Source organism: Manis javanica, chromosome 1, assembly GCF_040802235.1.
Source record: "Manis javanica isolate MJ-LG chromosome 1, MJ_LKY, whole genome shotgun sequence".
In the NCBI taxonomy this organism is placed as follows: domain Eukaryota; kingdom Metazoa; phylum Chordata; class Mammalia; order Pholidota; family Manidae; genus Manis; species Manis javanica.
In genome coordinates, this window is record NC_133156.1 from 68,009,826 (window position 1) to 68,031,131 (window position 21,306).

At 33.3% G+C, this 21,306-nt stretch overlaps 1 pseudogene; it reads left to right on the plus strand.

Moving 5' to 3' along the window:
- The first annotated feature begins 804 nt into the window (after nt 1–804).
- LOC108396819 (E3 ubiquitin-protein ligase TRIM36 pseudogene) lies at nt 805–2,539 on the plus strand (annotated as a pseudogene).
- Nucleotides 2,540–21,306: the final 18,767 nt, after the last annotated feature.

Genomic DNA, 21,306 nt, shown 5'->3' on the forward strand with positions numbered 1-21,306 from the left:
CTAACAAGAGGAGAATATAAGAGAGGAAGAAAGGAACAGAGAGGAACTACAAACCAACCAGAAAATAATTAATAAAGTGGCAATAAGTACATACTGTATCTATCAGTAATTACCTTAAATTTAAATGGACTAAATGCACCAATCAAAAGACATACGGTGGCAGGATGGATAAAGAAACAAGACCCATGTATATGCTACCTACAAGAGACTCATTTTAGGCTTCAAGACATACTTAGACTGAAATTGAAGGGAAGGAAAAAGATATTTCATGCTCTTAAAAGGAAGGAGAAAGCAGGAGTAACAGTACTTAGACAAAATGGACTTCAAAACAAAGAAAATAACAAGAGGCAAAGAAGGACATTACATAATGATAAAGGGATCAGTAGAACAAGAGGACATAACAATTGTAAATATATATGTACCCAACATAGGAGTACCTAATATAAACATAAAACATACTAATAGACCTAAAGGGAGAAACAGCAACATGATCATATTAGGGGATTTTAACAGCCTTCCTACATCAACAGATAGATTATCTTCATCCAGACAGAAAATAAATAAGGAAACAGAGGTGCTGAATAATAAATTAGACCAGATGGACTTAACAGACATACACAGAATATTCCAACTAAAAGCAGCATTATAAACATTTCTCTCAAGTGTACATGGGATGTTCTCCAAAATAGATCACATGCTAGGCCACAAAATGAACCTCAATAAATTAAAAACGATTCAAGCATCTTTTCAGATCACAATGGTATAAACAAGAAATAATTACATGAAGAAAACCAAAAAACCCCTACAAACACACAGAGGCTAAACAACATACCTTGAAGTAATCAATAGATTAATGAACAAATCAAAAAGGAAATCAAGCTATTGCAATGAGTGCTTCAAAATTTATCATCCCTGGGGAACTATAAAAGCTCAGCATGAGTATGTGGGCCCAACCACTAATTTTAGACCCAAGGTTTTAATGTGCCCAGAACATGAAACAGAGAGAATAAACATGTACTGTGAATTATGTAGGAGACCGGTTTGTCATCTCTGAAAGTTGGGTGGTAACCATGCCAATCACCATGTGACCACTATGAGCAGTGCCTACAAAACCTTAAAGGAAAAGCTTTCAAAGGATATTGATTACCTTATTGGCAAGGAGAGCCAGGTGAAGAGTCAAATTTCTGAACTAAATTTGTTAATGAAAGAAACAGAGTGTAATGGAGACAGGGCTAAAGAAGAGCCAGTTACAGATTTTGAAGAGCTCTTTGAAATTCTTGAAGAGAGAAAATCATCTGTTTCGAAAGCAATCGATACATCTAAGAAACTAAGATTAGACGAATTTCAGATTCAAATGGAAGAATATCAGGGCCTTCAAGAGAACAATGGACTTGTGGGATATGCTCAGCAAGTGCTTAAGGAGATGGATCAGCCCTGCTTTTTACAGACTGCAAAACAGCTCCACTTCAGAATACAGAAAGCGACAGAATCCTTAAAGAACTTTAGACCTGCGGCCCAGACTTCTTTTGAAGACTATGTTGTTAATACGGCTAAGCAAACAGAACTTCTGGGAGAATTGTCCTTTTTCTCTAGTGGAATAGATGTGCCAGAAATCAATGAGGAACAGAGCAAAGTCTGTAACAGTGCTTTGATAAACTGGCACCATCCGGAGAAGGATAAAGCTGATAGCTATGTCCTTGAATATAGGAAGATTAACAGAGATGACGAAATGATGTCTTGGAATGAGATAGAAGTGTGTGGCACAAGTAAAGTTATTTCAGATCTCGAGAGCAACTGTAACTATGCTTTCAGAATAAGAGCCTACAAGGGCTCAATCTGTAGTCCTTCCAGCAAGGAATTGATTCTTCATACGCCTCCAGCTCCAGTTTTCAGTTTCCTCTTTGATGAGAAATGTGGATATAATAATGAAAACCTCTTGCTGAACTTGAAAAGAGACCATGTGAAGAGTAGGGCTGGATTCAGTCTTCTGCTGGTGGCCGAATGTATCCAAGTGGGTTATTACACAAGCTTAGACTACATCGTTGGAGATGTTGGAATCACAAAAGGGAAACACTTTTGGGCATTCCAAGTAGAACTGTATTCGTACCTGGTAAAAGCAGGAGTTGCTTCCAGTGATAAACTGCAAGAATGGCTCTGTTCTCCCCGGGATGCAGTGAGTCCAAGGTATGAGCAAGATAGCGGGCATGACAGTGGAAGTGAAGATGCTGGTTTTGATTCTTCACAGCCCTTTACATTAGTTACCATAGGCATGAAGAAATTTTTTATACCCAAGTCACCTAATTCTTCTAACGAACCAGAAAATAGAGTTCTTCCTATGCCAACAAGTATAGGGGTTTTCCTTGACTGTGATAAAGGAAAAGTGAGTTTCTATGACACGGATCACATGAAATGCCTCTATGAACACCAGGTGGACTGTTCACACACAATGTATCCTGCTTTCACATTAATGGGCAGTGGGGAAATTCAACTTGAAGAGCCCATCACAGCAAAATACCTACAATACCAAGAGAACCTGTAGTTTAAGCATCTGATGTGATTTAGGATGAAAAATGTGAGCAAGGTTAATGCCTTCATGTTAACTTTCATAACTAATTACATACCATCTACATTAAGAAAAAGGAAATCAAACAATACATGGAGACAAATAAAAACAGAAACACAAGTTCAAAATGTTGGATGCCTCAAAAGCACTTCTAAGACAGATGTGCCTAGCAATAAAGGCCTACCTCAAGAAACAAGAACAATTCCAAAGAAATGGTCTAAATTTACAATTAAAGTGACTAGAATAAAAAGAACAAATGTAACCAAAAGTTAGTAGAAAGAGAGACATAATAAAATTCAAAGTAGAATAAATAAAATAAAGAACAATAAAACAATAGAAGAAAATCAATGAAACCAACAGCTATTTCTTTGAAAAGATAAACAAAATAGGCAAACCCCTAGCCAGACTTATCAAAAAAAAAGAGGAAACAAACAAAATCAGAAATGAAAAAGAAGTTACAACTGACATCACAGAAATTCAAAGAACAAAGTTGTGGGTGTCCTGCTCCCTGATGCCAAGCTATACTACAAAGGAGAGGAATCAAAGCAGTATGGTACTGACATAAATACAGACACATAGATTAATGGAACAGAGTAGAGGAGCCCCAAAATAAACCCACATATGTATGGCCAACTACTATATGAGAAAGGAGGCAAGAATGTACACTGAGGAAATGACAATCTCTTCAATGAATGATGTTGGGAAAACTGGACAGCTATGTGCAAGAGAATAAAACTGCATTATGCCCTAACACCGTACACAAAAGAAAACCCTAAGTGGATTAAAGACCTAAATATAAGACATGAAACTATAAAACTCTTAGAAAAAACAGGCAAAAATCTCTTGAACATAAGCATGAGAAACATACCTCTCCAGTCAAGTGAAACAAAAGTAAAAATAAACAAGTGGGACTACATGAAAATAAAATGATTCTGTACAGCAAAGGATACCATCAACAAAACAAAAAGGCACCCTATGGTATGGGAAAATATATCCATAAATGATATATCCAATAAGGGGTTAACATCCAAAATATATAAAGAACTCATTCTATTCAATACCAAATAAATAAATAAATAACCCAATTTAAAAATGGGCAGACGACCTGAACAGACATTTTTCCAAAGAATACATACAAATAGCCAACAGAGACATGAAAAGATACTCAACATTGTGAATCATGAGGGAAAAAGCATATCAAAACCACAATGAGATACTACCTCATGCCATAGAAGGGCCACTACCCAAAACACAAGAAATAACAAATGTTGGCGGAAAAGGGAGCCCTCCTACACTGTTGGTGGGAATGTAAATTGGTATGGCCACTGTGGAAGGCAGTATGGAGGTTCCTCAAAAAACTAAAAAATAGAAATATCTATATGACCCAGTAACTCTACTTCTAGAAATTCGCTTGAAGAAAATAAAATCTGATTCAAAAAGATATATGCACCCCTATGTTTACTGCTGCATTATTTACAATGATTGGATAGAGAAGAAGTGGTATATATACATATACATATACCTGTGGGTGTCTGTGTGTGCGTGAGAGAGGGAAAGACAGAGAGACAGAAAGAGAATAAGGATTTAAAAGACAAGTGATTTATAGGTTGAAAGCATATAAATATATCATATTATTTGTTAATTTTACATTTTACTTTGCCAACTGTAATATCCACTAGTAGAAAGAAGACAAGTTGAAAATTAGCATTTTCAATTATTTTGAATCTTGTTTTCTTTCAGAATTCATTGTTTTCAAGAGCAAAGAACCTAAACTGTCACACTTCTCCTTTGAGTGCTCATTATTGATTCCCTAAAGGTGAGATAGAGGGAGAATTGCACTTCAGTCAAAAACACATACATCAGGAAAAAAAACATACATTTCCTTCTCAAGAATCCTTATTCTCTTACTAAGGAATGCTTTCATTTATTTTGAGATTTTCAAGCCCAAAAACTTTTTGATTTCATTAAATTAATGCTGATTTCCATTTTAGATTAATGAATTTGAAATTACTCACATGTCAGAATATGCTGGCATGGTAAATAACTTTAGTTACATATATTAAAAACTGCTTTTTAATTAAGCAACCCTTAATTGTGATACTCATTAGAACATGAAGTGAAACCACAGAACGCCTATAAGCTTTCCAAATTAAACTAAAAGCTTAATAGAGCATTTTTATAATTTTTTTTCATATTTTGACATTTTAGGTAAACACACACAAGTACATGAATCTTCTTTCATTCATTCAACAAAATTAACAAAAAAAGAGAAAAAAAGCTCAGAGAATAATAAATGCTATGAAGAAAAATGAAAGCAGTGTAACAGAGGGAAGTGGGCTGACCTTTCAGATCAGGCAGGAGGAGAAGGTCTCTCTGAGCAATGGACATTGAGCCAAAACTCCATGGAGTGGCAGGGAAGCCATGTGACTTCTGGAGGCAGAGCATTATAGCAGCGAATACAATGTACAGAGCTCTGAAAGCAGGGAGTTCACAGTGTATTTGAGGGTTAGAAAGGAAGCCAGATGCTTGATGTATACTAAGAAAAGCTGAAAATGGTTATAAATGTGTTTGAAGCAGTAGCCAGGAGATACATTTAGTTGGATATTGTAGGAATTAGTAAAGAATTTAAATTCTATTTTAAGTGTGACATCAAGTGCTGGATAAATCCACGAGTATGGTTGCAGAGAGGTTTGGAGAACAACCAAGTTCAATTCCTCAGACCTTAGTTTAGAAGATAGACTGGGCTGATAGATACAAAGTCTGAAGATGACAAATGACAGTTTTGTTTATACATGAGGATTATATACTTTCCTGGAACAAATGCACTTCTACTTCTAAGATTGAATTAATGATCTACTCAGATGAATCAACAGAGATAAGTGTCCTATAAAATTATATGATGGACTGTCCTGTCCAGCTTTATGTAGATATGGGCCTGAATGGAGATCGCTGAATTCCCACGAGGGTGTTATGACTCTACTTCATTCACTAACATTTTACATTTCAACTTAGCAAAGGTTTCCATGACTCTAAGGCACACTTAGATCTCTTGTATTATGATTTTAATCTCTCTACTGTGAATCTTGACTCTGACTTCTCTGTGACTCATTAAGATAAGAGATCTTGTTTAACTTGGTTAAATTATGGCTGTGTCTGGTCTGTCAACCAATGTGTACTTATTATTCATTCACACTTGCTGAGACAGTCACCCAGCAAGAGATCATTGGAGGATATTCAGCCGGGAAGAAATATTATCTGACCCATGTTTAAAAAGACTATATAACAAATATAATGAAAATAGTAAGAATAGAAGGATAGACACAAGTAAAGGTTTTAATGTTAAATAAAGGAACAACAAATGGAGCCTGGATAACTGACAGTGGAGGGAGTAAGAATGAGAAATGGTCAGGATTGAAGAGCTTTATTTTAATATGAAAATAAGAGTCAGACACAGGGGTGTTTTTAATTAAGATTTTGGAGGTGGTCCAGATATTGGTAATAACGTCTGGAGGGAATGATGATGGAAATGGCTGATTCAGATCAAGTGTATAACAAAATTACCAGAGTGAGGAAAGTATAAAACTACAATAATAAGGTGTGGCATACATTGCCTATACAGATATTGCTGTTGCTAAGAATAAAGGTAACAAACAAGGTGATAAAACACAATGATATTTTTGGTCAACTATTAGGGAAAACATTCACATATCCTCCTGATACATTTTAAACAGGCTGTTGTTCATATGGTTTTTTATTTGTTTGTTTTTTTGTTTTGAGGAAGGATGAAAACCTCTCCTAATTCCAGGATCATTGCTATTTGAGGCTCAAGCAAAAGACAACTTGAAAGGTTCATAACTAGATTTCAATTAGAAAAAGAAAGGGAAGGAACACTGAATCACAGTATAGGGGGTTTCTCTGTTTTATGGTCGCACTGAAAAAGTTTATATTGTGAGAAAATCACTTCACTGGATGCCCAGACACTTGTGTCTTTAAGAATCCAGATGATTAAGGAAGAATTGAATGGCCTGAACTACTTAGGATGCTGGCATAAGTGAGTATACAGAGAGTATTTTGAGTTAATTTTGATGGTTTCTTAAGTGGATTTGGTAATCAGTTTTAGTTATGGTTTTTAATGGAGTGATGTCTTAGTTTGTGTTTCTGAGACAGTGAGGGCTGGGTATCAGAGTGGTGGTTTCACCATATCCATAGGAGATTCTCAGATCCCTCACCTTCAACCTAAATGTGGCAATAAAAATATCTGTTTATTATTTCTATAAGAATCCATAGAATATTTACATGTGATTTTCTATTAAAAACAGTTTCTATGGCCAATTCATGTTGGAAAACCTTATCAAATATATATGTATCTTAGATTCAGACCGGTTAAATGATTGTAGTAATATTATTTGAGAATTCCTGCTGTAAAAAGACTCAATTTCTGTTTAACCAGGAGCGTCCTAATGTATTTCATTATAAAGCTCTGTGTGTGTGTGTGTCTGTGTGTGTGTGTGACTGAGTGTGCAAATACTCACTGGAATTCTGGACTATATTGTCAATGATTAAATTCTGGGAAATACTGATTTGGGAGACTGTTGTTTCTCTACTTAAAACCAATACTCAAATACATGGTAGGTGTTGCACTTAATTTTTTACCTACACACTGTTTGCATGGAGCTTTTCAACTGAACCATCTGTGAGGTCATCTAAGAAAGGTGAAGTTAGTTTAGTTAAACCTGAATATTCTGTTTAAGAGGACACTGATAATTGACATCTGACTACATTATGGAATATAGTATGTAAATACCCATGTGATCTTTAGACTTTTGAAATAAAGAACATTAACAATACTTTTGAACTAAAGGTAAACCTATAATGTCTCCTGATGAGATGTGTGCAATCATGTTAGATTCTAGTTTCCTAGATTTTAGCCTTTCAAATGCAAGATTATTGAAAACATCAGCATGTAATCATACTACACTGATGGGCAGTGACTGCAAGGGGTATGGGTGGGGACTTGATAATAAGGATGAATGTAGTAATCACGTTGTTTTTCTTGTGAAACCTTCATAAGAGTGTATATCAATGATACCATAATAATAATAATAATAAAACATCAGTATATACTTTTGCTTTCTTTTTCCCAGGTTTTGGGAAATAAAGTCATTGGCTTTTGAATGTTCTACTAATCACAACACATATCTAATAAGGTAGACATATTTTTTACTTTAACTTTTGGAAATTGCTTTTCATTTGAGACCAAAATAAGACCTCAAATAAAGCAAAAGCAAGACACAATTTTATACATCAGTGATATCCATCACTTGTGAATGCAAATCTCTACATTTCATTCAAACAAAAATAATCAAACTTTTTCTTTAGATCATCCATTGGAAAATTCTCATAATGATATCCTCCATTCAAGGATGGAAATGATAGGATAATATTCACTTATTATAATAAAGACTTTCAACAAGACAGCATTCAGAAAACTTAATAGCTCAAGCAAACATTAAATGTATCATTTTAGCAAGCAACTATATGGTAACAGAAGAACACATATACACAAATTATCCAATATAACTACTGCATGTACAATGCAGAAGACAAAGCAAGGATTAGGTCTTCAATGCCCATAAGACATGCACAACAGCACAATATAGGTAAACAAAATCAAATAATAGAAAAATAAACATTACAAATAATAAGTTTTATAATTGTGTAGACATTTCAAGCGCCCTATTATGGTGATACATAGATAAACAAACATGCATGGACACACAGACTTTTAAATGGGTATGGTGAATCTGCCATGGTTAGTAGACTCATATTCTATTAGCGGCCTTTGACCTCAACATAATACAAATTTATCAAACTTAAGTGGTTATTTCAATTTGACATTTATTTTAATGTAAGTGATCCTCTGTCTGCCCACTTGGTTATTCAGGGGAAACTACTTGCATCAAGCTTAAGCTAAGTGTATAATTATCAACGAGAGACAATCATTTAAGTAATGTTTCAAGTCTTTAGTATTATTTTGTAATATTTCAAGTTAAGTAGCTATAAGAACAAAACTGTTACCATATTTAGTACAATAAAATCCATTAATTATGTCCCCATTCATTGTGCAATTCAACTAATTTTACAACAGAAATTATTCATAGTTTTAGCATCATGTTACCTATCAGTTTGAAATGTTAGAGATGGAAAAATAGAGATATTCTGTGCTCCAACTTCTACTAAGGCTTGAATTTTTCGAGGACATGCTCATTGAAAACTAAATTCATGTTGCAATCAATAACTTCCATGACCCCATCATCCCTATCATTCAGAAGTTTATCTTTAGTCAATATTAAACAAAATAAAGTAAATATATTAGTCAGAAATAATGTCAGGAAATATGTTAGCTAAACAATTTGATGTTAACTTCACTTTGACAGCTTTAAAAATAGAAAATATGAATATTTACTGAGAAAATCAACAAAAAAAATTGTTCTGTTTGTAATCTGACATGAGTCAAAATAACAGCATACTGATTTGGCACTTAGAGCTATAAAAGAGAACTACCATCTCTTGCTAATACTATCTATATTAATATACAAAGTATATATTTATACCATGATGCATTATAAATGCAATCTACTATATATAGTCCTAACTATGTATGGTACTACCCTTATACAAAATATAATTGGATAAAGTTTATATATTTTTATCCTAAATTGTCTGTTCAAATACTGTTACTCTCCAGTGAAGAGGTATACTTTTAAAGTATAAGTCTTCTTACAATGTAATGACGTCAATTTTTCCTCATATTCCAATTTTTCACTCAAGTGCTCAAAATCCGCAAATCCTATTGCGTCAACACCTGAAGGGAGGAGAGAACGTTGTTTGAACATAAACTCCATGTTAAAGATTTATGTCTAAAAACACAAAGGGACAAACTAATACAAAACACGCAGGTTTGTTGATCAAGTGTCGGCTCCCTGCCATCACTCTTCGGTGGTGTGATTGCCTGGAGAAGCTTGATTATTGCCTCTGTGGCTGAGTAATGATCAAACACAGATGCTTTTATTTCTATGATTCACCCCTAGAAGTTGAGTGAATGGTCACCTGCTGCAGTCAAAGTGCTCATCTAGTAAGTATCCTCTACTCTTTTCTATGAAGTATCCAAGTTTAATTATTTTTAAACATATTTTAAGCATTTTAAAAGTCCTGATTATTAATTTACTTGGGAAGTCATCAAGAAAACTGTCCCAGTGGCCTTTTCATCTTTTAACCATTTTTTAGACTATGGCAATTTAGCAAATACAGAATCACAAGGTCAGAGGACAATTGACATTGGCTTTATCTGCCTATTCCACACAGAACTTTGGCAACTGGACAAGCCACTTAACAGTTCTTTTAAAAATAACCTGGGGTTATAACAGGTCAAAAATAACAGAAAAAAGCAAGACACCATATCAGGGAAAGGAGTAAAAATATGATTCCTGAGCAAAATAGAGCATTGTCAAAGGGCTCAACTTTTCATCATCAAAACAGTGTTATATTTCAGGTTCAAGTGTAACATGCAATTTATATTTTCCCTTGAAGATATTTAAAGTTAGAATATTCAGTTCTATCTATAGGGTTTGAAAAGAATTCTACATATTTATACTTTAATGTTTATGAGTTAATAAAAATGAAAGTTGTTTTCATCAATATTACTTTTACTTGATTTGATTGAATTACTTCAAAAACATCTTACAATTTTAGAACTTAACTGAGATTTAAAAAACGATGCAGCCTATGGCATGTTTACATCCTTTCATTTTTAAGTGCAACTCTGTTTTTATATGAAGTTTTGTCTGTTCTCACTTTTTTATTTTTATATTTCTATAAAAACCGACATGCATGTATTTTAGAAGGAAGAATGTATTTAACTATACAAAGATCTCCATCTGTGTTCACTTAAGTTGAAATGTATGCTCAATTAATTTATATGGTCAAACTGAGGATTGCATATGAAGATTAATTTAGCTCTCTATTTTTAAAAGATTGTGAGTGAATAAAATGCTTTTTCCTCTATGTGTCCTGTCTTGAATTTGTTCCACCTTCATACAATGGAAGAATCTCATTTCACCCTTTATTTCAACCTAGAGGGTAGTAAGTCCCTCCCTTAGGTGTAATAACCAAGGCACTAACTGTGATTCAGTTAGCAAGATGGTGATAATGATAACAATATCTCAGAGTCTTTTTCCCCAGAGACTCTCAAAGACACCACCAGTACTCACTCTCCCACATTATGAGTTTCATGAACTGTACCTGAAGGTTTAAATGTAGCCCTAAGCTGAAAAGTATTTTTTTAAAGTGGCACCTTATTATTATTATAGCATACGGGTGCTCCCTCTGTGCCTTTGGAGTTGTCTCTTCTATGACAACAACAAGTTTTTACAACTGTCAGCAAGTGCCAGCACAACTGTGAAAGTGCAAGTGAGAATGTCTTCTGCTTCATGCATCAACAATATTACTACTATCCATATTCCTTTGCTGTGGATAGTTGTGGAGTAAATATATACTTAGTAGAGTCAAATGATGCCAGGAAAAATTATCAGGGTCATGAAAGGGGGAGAGAGCTGAACGCTGTCAAGCTGTTTCATTTTGTAAGAAAAATCTGGCATGTCATTTTTGCTGAAAGCAATATGTCTCTTCGGTGTGTAAAGGCATTTCTAGATTTTTATTTACTGGATATATTTTGTACCAGTCAGCAGGGAACAGCATCTCTTTATTTCCTCTCACATTCATTTGCTCCAGGAGATGAAGTGAAGGGGCACAATAAAAATGGAAAGAAGAAAGTAAGAGTTTTTGAAACAGCTCATCTTTGATCAAAATTTGTTTTTAGAATGATTGAATGAATATGTGACAGATGATGAAGAGAAAAGCAGAGATTAAGATGAGGTACTGGGAGTGTGCAAAACATTTCTCATGACAGAAATCTTTGCTCACTTTGGAAATAATGAGCCCTTTGTGGGTATTAAAGTTGCAAGAGAAGCATTTCAAATTGAACTATAGATAATTTCATTATTAGTCTATTTTGACTGTCACTAAAGATTTTTTTTTGTAAAGGGCAGAAGTGAAAGCATTTTTAAATAATAGTTTTCCTTTAATGAAGTATTTGAGCTGGTTATCTTGTGTATGCTATATATGTGAGCAGGCACTTGTAAGCAATACATAAGCTCACATATTCATGATTACATGCATGGACACAAAGTAGTGATCTAGAGGGAGGTAAGGGAATGAACAATAAGAACTATTGAAATCTTATTCTCTCTAAAAAAACAGTCCTGGATATTACAACCGAAATATCTGTTACTTATTAAGCAAGGAAAAATGTATATCCATTGTTGACAAGGTCAGTCAGTACCTTTGTTTCAGTGGTGATGGAATCGTGGGTACAAGACAGCATTGTATGGGACTATCCAGCTCTCCTTCACAGGACGGGGAGCACAATAATGGATTCGGCAATGTTTTTATTACCTCAGATCATCTCAGATATTCATGACCAATTTTCCCCCCCATGAACTTTATCTTCCATCCTATTCAGAAAATGCCATGTCAAGCTTTTTCAACAAATTGGCTCTAAAATTCTTTCTAGAATTTTAGCACAAATAAGACATATATATGTATGTGTGTGTGTGTATATATATATATAGAGAGAGGCAGTAAATTTAAATTTTATTATATATATGTGTGTATATATGTGTGTGTGTGTGTGTATATATATATATATGTGTGTGTATATATATATATACACACACATATATATATATACTTTTTTCCAAAAATGTGTGATGTGTTAATATGCAAGAGAAAAATGTTTTATTAAATTTCTCATTTCTAAGCTCCAATGATGGTCATTATTACAGAGCATGAGGTATGGGAAACATGCTCATTTTTATAAACTGTTACTTATAAATCCTCTATAATTTAATGTGATGCAAGATAGTCACATTCTACACACAGAAGAAGATACTGCCTGAGGACTTCAGGTAATTTCACAAAATCACATCAAACTTTAGAACTAGTTGATTATAATGATCAAAGTATAACTATAGAAATTGCAGTTTTGGTTCGAGGGAGGAAACCTATGAAATTGAAGATTTATGAAAGGTAGGGCCCATTTGCTTCAAGTTAAGTTTCCAAGAATATAGTCCCAAGTAAATAGCACAGTTTTCTTGGGCCTGTCGGGAGCTCTGTGTTTTGGAGCCATTACCTGACAGCATGCCTGGAGGTACAGACTTGCTTTCACCTGCCTTGACTAACCCTTGGTAGGCCTGTATTTAAAAAGTTAGATTTTAACCTAATTAATTATAACAGCTCCATTTTAACCTAACTAACTATAGCAGCTCCAAATTAGTTATTATGAACTATTGTTGAAGTCTTCCTTAGTTCACAGACAATTGGTCTGGAACACTAGAATACTTAAACCTTTTGTGTCCATCAATCTGTTATTACTCAGATCACCTTTTGTTCACAGGACTGAAGCCTATATGTAATCTTTAATAAGTATTTAATGATTATACTCTATGGGGCATTCATGTATAAGACGCTTTCCCAGGGCTGCTGAATTTATGAATAACTTTACACATTCCCGTTTGTGAGAGAGTGTCCTTAGGGATTTCATTCTGTGAAGAATAGATGACAAAAATCTCAACTAATAATCTCTTGTCTTGTACACTTGTTTTGTAAGAAAAAAATGAAATTCATTTTCATGGGTGACTTAGGTGGTCATTGGTTTGTAATTTATTTAAATAGTCATATTCTAAAAAATGAGTAGGCCTGTTTCAAAAATGCTATAACATTTTAATACCCTAGCAATGGTCAGAATCTTTCTCCTAGTATTTAGAAGGCAATCTCACTTAATTTAAAAGTGAATATTAATACAACTTAATTTAACTTACACTGAAATTTAGTGTGTATATTTTAAACCTCTGAAGGAGGGTTTGGGGGGATTGACCATTTAGTGATTACATTATTTGGAGAGTCAACACCTTTTCCTTCCCAAATAGTGCCCTACAGGCTGTAGAAAGGAAGGCTGGGCTGAAGCCTGATGAGTGGAGCTCACCTCTCCTGCTTTCTTTCAAGAGAACAGTTCTGCCAATACCAGTTTAATATGTGAGTTTATATGTAAGATTTCACTCAGAAAAACTTTTTGCCACTAAAATTCTTCCAGAAAATCTTGTTTTAAAACATGAATCATATGTATGCCTTCAATTCTTTTTAATTATGAATAACTGGAAGAAATATTTTATATTCTCCATTTATAGATGGCAATGACTTTAGTTTTAGCACTGTAAGTTTAATAAATATGATATAAAATACATTGTGGTTGTCTCAACGAATTACAATGTTTTTTTTAAGTTTAATCTTGCACAAATTGTTTTATTTACTGCTACTGGGTTAGACTATTGTCAGGTGGCTCTTTATAATTTCAGTAATAAACAAATATTTTTTTAAAAGATACTAGATGGAAGAAAATCAACTAAACACTGTAAGATACCTGAGGTATTTCATCTTATCTTGATAGGCCTTGCAATCTTATATGATCATAGCTATATCCATGTAAACATAAATAATAATAATCCAAGGATATATTCCTTAAGAATCAAATGAGTGCTTTAGAGACAATGTGTTCCACCTGTATAATGGCTTGTTAAAGATGCAGATGTCCAGTCCCAGCCTAGACCTATTGTAACACAGTAATTTTCAGTGCTTAGTACAAAATGAAAACATGGATGCTCTTGTTCAAAAAGGAGGAAAAAAAGTGCCATTTAAGATAAAATATAATGCTGTTTTCTTTGTGCTATATAGGCCTTCTCTTTCACATTGCCATAATGTTTCTTGTTTGCTATTTAGTGTTTTGTAAAGAAACTTAAAAATTTAAATAATCATGTATTTATGTTCATTTTTATATTGTGTAATGCCATTTTAAAATGCAAATGTTAAGAGCATTTAGCATGTATTTGGAATTACTGAACTTACACAAGTCATAGTTTTAGTCAATACATGCTTGCATATTTCATTCTTGCTAAAAAAATAAAATACTCCACCAAACTAACTCAGTTATTATTTCACTTCCTGACATGCACACTTTCTATCAGCAACTTCTACTTAGTGTAAGTAATGGTTAAGAAAACACTGAAAGGAAAGAAGCTGTATGTTGTTTTTTATATTCCTTTTTCCTTCCATGTCATTGTTTTCAGCATAACTGGTTGGATAATATAGGGAATCAACAGAAGTAAGAAAGGATCTGATGGGTTTCTTGGTTGTGCAAATTTCTTAGAATGCCATTGCTTTCTGTTTGAAGCAAGTTTCAGATTTAAAAGAAATTTAAACAAACCCCTCTCACAGCCATCTGATCCTCTGCTTACTCTGTCGTAGATGTAACATGCTTACCATGTATTCACCTTGAGTCTGGCCGAATTCCAAAGCATCATGGGTCTGCCAGAATTCTGTGGTCATGGAGCACCACAAATGTTGTATGGGAATGGAATGGTATCAATACTCAGTGGGTAAACATATTGCATAGTATCTCCTTCAGCACTGCACATGCTCACTTGTTCCATTGGACTTCACTTATAAAATATTAATTCAAAATAAAATTATTAAGAATTTCAAGATGGTAAAGCAAGTCTATGAAGGCAAGTGTGGAGGCTGTTCTGAGCATGGGGTCCTAAGGTGTCAGGTATAAGCCCTGAAAGGGGTCAGAGATTTTGCTTTTTAAATGATACCAGGGGGTCTTTGGCAGTATAAAATTTAAGAACCATAATGGCTAGTGGATTTCTGAATAGAGGAGTTCTTTTCTACCTGAATAGGAAAAGGCTCATAGGCTCATATGGACTTGAGCTAGTTTACTTCAGAACATTGCTTTTGATTTTACCACCATTCGCATGCATCCTTGTCCAGATTACCCATATGTTAGTATTGAAGTGCTTGACCCTCTATAATTTAAATAAAAATCGTGGTGATGGGAAGAAAAGCCTGGAGAACTGGCCATCACTTTTCACAGAAATGTTCCAAATTGATCAAAGCTTTAATATCATCCGTATGGCTTTTTGCCACTTCACACACATTTCAGAAGTTGAGCATGACATTCTATAGAAGTGCATGTAGCCTAGAATATTCAGTAAACTGCCCTTGCATTGAACCATTTTGATCCAATTTTAAAATAACAAACATTTAAACATTTAGAACACTTAAATATTGCCCAGTAAGCAAATTTGAAAACTAAATATACAAGACCAAACGTGTTTCAATATGAAGTTTGAAAAACTGGTTACATTACACACTGAACTGCTGGTAAGCAATAATTTTGTAGTTAAAAAAAATACAATTCTCCAAAATTCTATATATAAACCAAGCTATCAGTGAAAACGCTCTTTTCACTGTGAATGTATCAATTAAAATAAATTTGCAATTTGATTATATATAAATATATTTACACCTGCTTCTCTTTTAAGAACCTAGTCTCATAAAGCTCTAAAAATCATAGTTTTAGAAATGAATGGAGAGAGTAAATAAAAGTGGTAATACAGATGTATATTGTGAAGTAATGATGAAAAATACCTATTTTTGGCTGTGAATACTGAATAGTATCAATTTCATTCATTATCATAAATGGAAATTGGCCTTACTGCTGAAAATATTTTGAAAATTTAATCTGCAATTTATAGAAAAGGACAAGGTATATGTTTGAAGCAGATACATGAATGCAAATTTAGACTCAATTTATGAAAGATTTAAAATCCTAGCTAAGAACTGAAGTAACTGCTGCATAAAGAACTAGATTCACCTTAATGGAAACTACTTAAGCCAAGACTAAATGAGTGTTCCTCCCATCTGCATTTGGAAGAAGTTTGGACCAGTTATCTCTTCAGGCCTTTCATCCCTCGGGACATATTTAGGAAAATAGTTTATTGGCATATCTTCCTTTTTGGTTCTCTGAATCTTTTCTATTCTATCTTAAAATAAAAAAGAAGATTCTCGTCCCTTCCCCTTCTTTGGAATAGACATGCTTGTGTCCTATCACTACATGGAAAGCACCTTCTCCTACATTTGGTCTTTCTTCAGTAGAAATGCGCTGTATCTCCAGTGGGAAGAGTTTATTGAGTTACTCTTACAAAAGTAACATAGAAGTCTTCATTACAGTGTAATTTACCAGAAAACATTACTTGTATGATACATGCTGAGTCATTTAGCTTTCAAGTTAACCTATACTTTAAAGAACAGTATAATTGAAGAGCTTTTTTTTTTTTCACAGTACACTTCAGGGCAATTTTTCAGTCTAAAGTTATTTGATAAACTCTATTGGTTATGAATCCAATTTTGGTAAATATCCTTCATTGAAAGCAGATATTCACTATTCCTACTGTGATCTACTTAAGGCCATAATTTATTTTCACCAAAGACTTCTTGTTATTCTGTTGGAGAAATCTACTACCATTTTCTGCTTGATATGAAACTAGATTGGCAATATGACATATTGAGAAAAACAAATAATTTTGACATAGTTAGTTAGGTTTCCGTAATCTAAAATGCTCTGTTTAGTGAGTCCTTACATTAAAGCCTGTTATCTCTTCAACTCAGTTATCGTATCAGCTGATCCTCTAGATCCTTGCAAGGTTTGAAAAAGTAAGTAGGTATATTAAGTAAACAAGGCAAAACAAATCATTAATATATGTGCAAAGTAAAGTTCCCTTGCTATAGACAGAGATACTACTTTCTTGTCCATTTCTGTATCTTTGTTCATGCCTATGGACAAATAACTTACTCACTATAGGCTTCAATTTCCTAACTCTATAAAAAGTAAAGGGGTTGGACTATTTGACCTTTATGGTACCCTTCAGCCTTAAAATCCCATGGCTCTACAGCTTTCAATTGATGGACTATACAGAGAGAGGGATACTTTAGGAATAATCCTCACAGCCTACAAGCCAATGATGACACAGATGCTGATGTTTTTAAGGAGGTGACAGATGATATTTGATCCCAATGGTTTGGAGTCCCCCAGCTGTGATAAAGGGAAGAGCTGAGAAGCCTTACAACATTAGTGTTCTTTTGTGTCTTTGTGGATGACCCTTTCACATTAATATCAAAATCAGACACTCTGAAATCAAGAAAAGAAAGGGAGAGTCACATATTCTTTCAATAATCCTTTGTCATTGAACATTTGAGAACCACAGGAAGCCAAATCAGACATCACTTAAAATAGTTTTTGGGTCAAGATTACAAAAAAAAGGAAGACAGGAAAGAACAGTGGAATCAGCAGGAGTGTGTCCCCTAAAGTCCCTTAAACTAAGTTGGAACACAACCCAGAGCAAGTTAGCTAGAGCACTTCACAGTGGGATTTCACCCACGGAAAGGCATTAACCACAAATTGTTCTCTGTGAGTGTTTTCCTTCAACACTGAAAAAATGGAGGTTATTTGCTAAGGAAACTTTCAATAAAGCATGCCTGCCAAATCTTACTGTTTACAAAATACATAATCAAACTGAAACGAGCATCTTAAATTGTAGAATAGGAGTTTGAGTGTGATGGTGTCTCTCAAGAACAGATCAAGATCACATCTGTGGTGATTGTAATGCTATTCTATTATGGTTGGCTTTTATTCTCAGGTTTCCACCAATGTGTGAGGGGAATAAAAGAGTAGTAATAAACAGTATTTCTCTTTTCCTGATTAGTGATCAGTAATTTCTAGTTGTACACAGAGTTAACTTTTAGACTCACAAAGTAACTGCAACTATCAAACACATGCTACATAGCTATTTACATGCAGGGTACATCAGTTCACACAATGAAAAGAAAAATGGAATTTCAGCAACCACATGAATCTTTGACACAACTCTGGTAAACTATTCAAATATAATTCACATATTCAGTAGACTACAACATTTACTATTTCCCTTTAGAGGTTTTATTATTTGCTTCCTTTCTGTCCATGTCAAGTACTCAGGCTATTTTCAAAATGTCTGTCCAAACTAAAAGATATACTCTGAAAATAAAATAATATGTGTATTATATTTTCTGCACCTGCTAATTAAAATTTTAAATTTTAATTTAATTAAACATTTTAAGATTTAAATGCTCCAAAACCTAGTATAAAGTCCTGTCATTTAAGGAATATTAAAGTAAATATCAATTGATAAAACTGATGTGTCAGTCTTTTCTATGTAGTTTGCTTGTGCAAATTATCTTAACACAGAGAACTTGTAGAAAAAAAGGAATGTGAAAATATGACTTATTTTAATTCATTATTTCGGTATGTTTTTAATTGGCTATCTGTAAAATAAAAGTTTAAAGTGTAGGACTTTGGACCATTAACTGGATTAATTTCTACTGCTATTAAATTTCATAAAGAACTGGTCAGTTACTTGTAGTCTTAAACCATAAATAAGATTTTATTATTTAGCAAAACTTGACAATATGTAAAAAATTACCAAAAGAAGAAAAAAAACACAGCATATACATATCTATAACCAGTTTTAAGTCTGTATGAATTTTATTGTAGTTTTCACTGAACATACGTAAAAATACAAATTATTTAAAGTTTTATGTGTCACACCTCAAAAGCCATAAGAGTTAGCTTCAATATGTAATGTACTACAGAATAATGCTATTCAAGTGATTGACCATGCATGCAGTGTATTTTCAAGCTGACCATTTTATGTGGCTAGAATCTAGGCTTACATTTTTTCTTTAACATATACAAAAACTTATTTTAGGTTCAGCACTTTAATCTGTTTTATTATCCTCCCAGAGTTTAGTTCAGTATAAATTCATCTGAGGTTACATCATCGTTTCCTGTTTATGTTATCTAGAATATAGCCTCTATTTTATTGATTGACTTTCTCTTGGTTTTATTATATCTCATTGTTGTCAAAATAATTTGTTTTTAAGAAATATATTTGCTAAAATATCTTGTTGGAGTGGCTTGTATTAAATTTGTATATGATTTTTTTTAACAGTTTCATATCATCAATACACTTTAAACAGAGGCAAGTGTACTTCAGCAATGGAATAAACTTGTAGTGTTAATACAGTGATTCAAGTGCAAAGCATGTGTAGATCTATTTGTTTGAGTGTGATAGACATAGTTGTGGATATGTTCAAACAAATTTCAAACAAGTAAGTTAAAATTGATAAGAGATTGAAAACCAATGAAAATGTAATCAATGTAAATAATAAGTCTGAACAATTTATATATAAAAGGTTACTTAACTGGCAGAATTTGAAAACATATTAATTGGAGTAATTAAAAAGCTCAGTGGTATATTATACCTAGACACAGTGAAAAAAAAAACCCACAAAACTATAGTCTAGTAAGCTAACATATTTTGGACAAACATCCTAAATCAAACTAAATGGTAATAACATTTTGTCAACAAAATAGGTCAATAAAGTGCCCTCTGAGTATGGTTTTAACCGCATTGCATTCATTCTGGCATGTTGTTTAATTTTAATTAAATTAAAGTTAAACTGCAATTTAATTTAGGCACATAAACACAGAGTACCCAAATATATGAAACAAAACCTAAGAACTAAAGGGAGAAATGGAAAATTGAAAAATTACTGTTAGAAACTTCAATATGCCCAATAATAGAAAGAGAAAAAAAATAGGAAGAAAGTCAACAAAGAAATAGAGGACTTGAAAACACTATAAATCAATTAGAAATAAGAAACGCATAGAACAATTAACCAAACAGCAGCAGAACATACATTTTTCTCAGGTGCACAGAAAACATTCTATAGAAGACCACAAGCTAGGCCGTAAAACAAGTTTCAATAATTTTGAAAAAACTGAAGTAATATAAAGTGTGTTTCTAAATGCAATGTAATTAAGTTATAATTCAACAACAAAAGGAAATTTAGGACATTTACAAATAGGTGGAAATTAGTCAAGACAAACTCTTAAATAATTCATGGGTGAATGAAAGAATTACATGGGCAATTAGAAAATATCTGGGAGAGGAAAGAATCAGAAAATGTTTTGAGATGAATGAAAATAAGAACACAACATTATAAAAATATACTTAATGGAACTAAAGAAATTAGACAAAGAAGAGAAAATGAAATTCAAAGCAAGCATAGGGAAGGCAATAATGAAGGGTAGTGGAAAGACAAAAAATGACATTGAAAATGTCAATAAAATTAGCAAACTTTTAGCTAGACTGCCCAAAATCAAAAAGGAAGAAAAATCAATTACTAAAATCATGAAAGGAACAAGGGGAATTACTACAGAACTTACAGAGGGAAAAAAAAAAAGATAATCAAAACTATAAGCATCTGTTAGATAACAATACAGACAAACTAAATGACTTGAACAAATCTCTAAAAAGACAAAATATATCAAGTCACTCAAGAAGTGTAGAATCTCAATGGACCTATACCAAGTAAAAAGTTGAATCTATAACAAGAAACTTTCCAAAAGAAAGCTCAGATCTACATGGTATCACTGGCAAATCATACTAAACATTTAAAGAAGAATACATACAATTCTTCGCGAAAAAAGTTTTGAAGAGGAAGGAACACCTCCCAATTCTTTCTATAAAGCCCAACTGATTCCAAAATGAGACTAAGAATATAAAAAAAAACCCTATAAACCAGTATGCCCTGCAAATATATCCTAGAAAACTAATCCCAACAATGTATAAATAGGATTAGAGAGCATGTCCAAATGGGATTTATCTGAGGAATGACAGGTTAGTTAA